The sequence below is a fragment of the Sciurus vulgaris genome, assembly GCF_902686455.1.
Source record: "Sciurus vulgaris genome assembly, chromosome: 7".
Classification (NCBI taxonomy): Eukaryota; Metazoa; Chordata; class Mammalia; order Rodentia; family Sciuridae; genus Sciurus; species Sciurus vulgaris.
In genome coordinates, this window is record NC_136467.1 from 42,651 (window position 1) to 46,450 (window position 3,800).

The 3,800-nt window shown below is 41.8% G+C and overlaps 1 pseudogene across 1 annotated transcript; it reads left to right on the plus strand.

Annotated features, from left to right (window-relative positions):
• Window positions 1–357: 357 nt before the first annotated feature.
• LOC306666746 (bcl-2-associated transcription factor 1-like) lies at window positions 358–3,411 on the plus strand (annotated as a pseudogene). The gene has a single exon. The product of its transcript is annotated as a bcl-2-associated transcription factor 1-like (transcript).
• The last annotated feature ends 389 nt before the right edge of the window (window positions 3,412–3,800 follow it).

The window sequence follows — 3,800 nt, forward strand, 5'->3', positions numbered from 1 at the left end:
AGCAGCCCAAGGCTCAGCAGTCATTGCCTCTGTCCCCTTGAGTCTGGGGGACCTTCCTGGTGGAGGATGCTTGAGCCCAGTCCTCCTGAGGCAGGTAGGCAGATGGTTGTTTCCCTAAGTCCACACACCCTGCTGGAAGAAAATGCCCAGAGCTCAGAGACTCAGCATAGTCTGTGCCTATGTGCAACACCTTCACCTCCACCACCTCCATTAAAACAACTGCCTGAGGAAAGCTCAAGGCTGCCAGGAAAACTTATGGTCTACTAACCAACACCTGATGACAGCCCCTGACCTCCCCTTCTCCAATTATTTAATAGAAAGGGCTTGCGATTGACGCCCCAGATGGGAAGTGATGGAGACGAGCTAGCGAGTCGAAGCTACCTCTATGGTTTTCCTCTCGTTCTCGAGTCGGGAAATGGCCGCTGTGTAGTTACAATGGAGATAAATCCCGGGAGCCGTGCTTCGGCGTATTAGGAATTTGAATTTAGAGTTTAATTTCTCAGAACCATCTCTTCAGGAAGAACTGAACAGTATCTCAAAGACTATACTGACTTCTTGCTTAAAACCCAAGGAGAAAAGAAATGGGTCATTCCAATTCTAGATCACATTCTTCAAGATCAAAGTCTAGATCACAGTCTAGTTCTCGATCAAGATCAAGATCACACTCTAGAAAGAAGAGATACAGTTCTACGTCTCATTCCAGGACATATTCAAGATCTCCTAGTAGAGATCGTATTTATTCTAGAGATTATCGTGGAGATTACAGAAATAATAGAGGAATGAGACGACCTTATGGGTACAGAGGAAGGGGTAGAGGGTATTATCAAGGAGGAGGAGGTAGATATCATCGAGGTGGTTATAGCCCTGTCTGGAATAGAAGGCATTCTAGGAGTCCTAGACGAGGTCGTTCACGTTCCAGGAGTCCAAAAAGAAGATCCGTTTCTTCTCAGAGGTCCTGAAGCAGATCTCGCCCGTCATATAGATCCTCTAGGTCTCCAAGATCATCATCATCTCGTTCTTCATCCCCATATAGCAAATCTCCTGTCTCTAAAAGGCGAGGGTCTCAGGAAAAAACAAACCAAAAAAGCAGAAGGGGAACCACAAGAAGAGAGTCCTTTGAAAAGTAAATCACAGGAGGAAACAAAAGATACATTTGAACATGATCCATCTGAATCTATTGATGATTTTAATAAATCAGCCACATCTGGTGATATTTGGCCTGGCCTTTCAGCTTATGATAATAGTCCCAGATCACCCCATAGTCCTTCACCTATTGCTACACCACCTAGTCAGAGTTCATCTTGCTCGGATGCCCCCATGCTTAGTACAGTTCATTCTGCAAAAAATACCCCCTCTCAGCATTCACATTCCATTCAGCATAGTCCTGAAAGGTCTGGCTCTGGTTCTGTTGGAAATGGATCTAGTCGATACAGTCCTTCTCAGAATAGTCCAATTCATCATATCCCTTCACGAAGAAGCCCTGCAAAGACAATCACACCACAGAATGCTCCAAGAGATGAGTCTAGGGGACGTTCCTCGTTTTATCCTGATGGAGGAGATCAGGAAACTGCAAAGACTGGAAAGTTCTTAAAAAGGTTCACAGATGAAGAGTCTAGAGTATTCCTGCTTGATAGGGGTAATACCAGGGATAAAGAGGCTCCAAAGGAGAAAGGATCAGAGAAAGGGAGGGCAGAGGGAGAATGGGAAGATCAGGAAGCTCTAGATTACTTCAGTGATAAAGAGTCTGGAAAACAAAAGTTTAATGATTCAGAAGGGGATGACACAGAGGAGACAGAGGATTATAGACAGTTCAGGAAGTCAGTCCTCGCAGATCAGGGTAAAAATTTTGCTACTGCATCTCATCGGAATACTGAGGAGGAAGGACCCAAGTACAAGTCCAAAGTTTCACTGAAAGGCAATAGAGAAAGTGATGGATTTAGAGAAGAAAAAAATTATAAACTTAAAGAGACTGGATACGTAGTGGAAAGGCCTAGCACTACAAAAGATAAGCACAAGGAAGAAGACAAAAATTCTGAAAGAATAACAGTAAAGAAAGAAACTCAGTCACCTGAGCAGGTAAAATCTGAAAAGCTCAAAGACCTCTTTGATTACAGTCCCCCTCTACACAAGAATCTGGATGCACGAGAAAAGTCTACCTTCAGAGAGGAGAGCCCACTTAGGATCAAAATGATAGCCAGTGATTCTCATCGTCCTGAAGTCAAACTCAAATGGCACCTGTTCCTCTTGATGATTCTAACAGACCTGCCTCCTTGACTAAAGACAGGCTACTTGCTAGTACACTTGTCCATTCTGTCAAGAAGGAGCAAGAATTCCGATCCATCTTTGACCACATTAAGTTGCCTCAGGCCAGCAAAAGCACTTCAGAGTCATTTATACAACACATTGTGTCCTTGGTTCATCATGTTAAAGAGCAATACTTCAAATCTGCTGCAGTGACCCTAAACGAGCGATTCACTTCGTATCAGAAAGCCACTGAAGAACATAGTACCCGACAAAAGAGCCCTGAGATACACAGGAGAATCGACATCTCTCCAAGTGCCCTGAGGAAGCATACCCGTTTAGCAGGGGAAAAGAGAGTTTTTAAAGAAGAAAATCAGAAGGGTGATAAAAAATTAAGGTGTGACTCAGCTGATCTTCGGCATGACATTGATCGCCGTAGAAAAGAAAGAAGTAAAGAACGGGGGGATTCCAAGGGCTCCAGGGAATCCAGTGGATGGAGAAAGCAAGAAAAAACTCCAAAAGATTACAAGGAGTACAAATGTTACAAAGATGACAGTAAACATAAAAGTAGAGAGCAAGATCATTCTCGATCTTCGTCCTCTTCAGCATCACCTTCTTCTCCCAGTTCTCGAGAAGAAAAGGAGAGTAAGAAGGAAAGAGAAGAAGAATTTAAAACTCATCATGAAATGAAAGAATACTCAGGCTTTGCAGGAGTTAGCCGACCACGAGGAACCTTTTTTCGAATTAGAGGCAGAGGAAGAGCCAGAGGAGTTTTTGCTGGGACAAATACTGGTCCAAACAACTCAAATACTACTTTTCAAAAGAGACCGAAGGAAGAGGAATGGGATCCAGAATATACCCCAAAGAGCAAGAAGTACTTCTTGCATGATGACAGAGATGATGGTGTGGATTATTGGGCCAAAAGAGGAAGAGGTTGTGGTACTTTTCAGCGTGACAGAGGGCGCTTTAATTTCAAAAAATCAGGTAGCAGTCCAAAATGGACTCATGACAAATACCAAGGGGATGGAATTGTTGAAGATGAAGAAGAGTCCATGGAAAACCATGAAGAACAGAAGGAAAGACGCAAAGAAGAAAAGGAACAGTGTATCTGAAGTAAATCGGCAACAGAGAGCAGAACTTGCACCCGCCATTTTTTTTACCTGATTTTTGTTTTCAGATAAGAATGTGAGCATTTTACTTAAATTTCACTGTTTGCAAGTAGTCTGTAGAAATTTTGTTTTAAGTCTTCAAATATCTTGAAAAATAGTAGACTGTATGTTGAAAATTGTACTGAAATAAAGTAGAAAATTGTTAACGTACCATATTTGTAACTATCAACTTTTAAAAAAAAACTTTTACTGTTTTTGTTACATGCATTGTAATTCTGCTTTGTCTATAAGATATGGTCAAGTACAACTCTGTCAAAGTTCTGATTCTCTTTTTTCCCTGTTTGTTAATGTTTTATTCTGAAGTAAACGTTAGCTCTACATACAAATCCCTGAACAGAAATTGTTTACAGTGACCACACTAATTATTTTAACTGTATACATCTGTTTAAC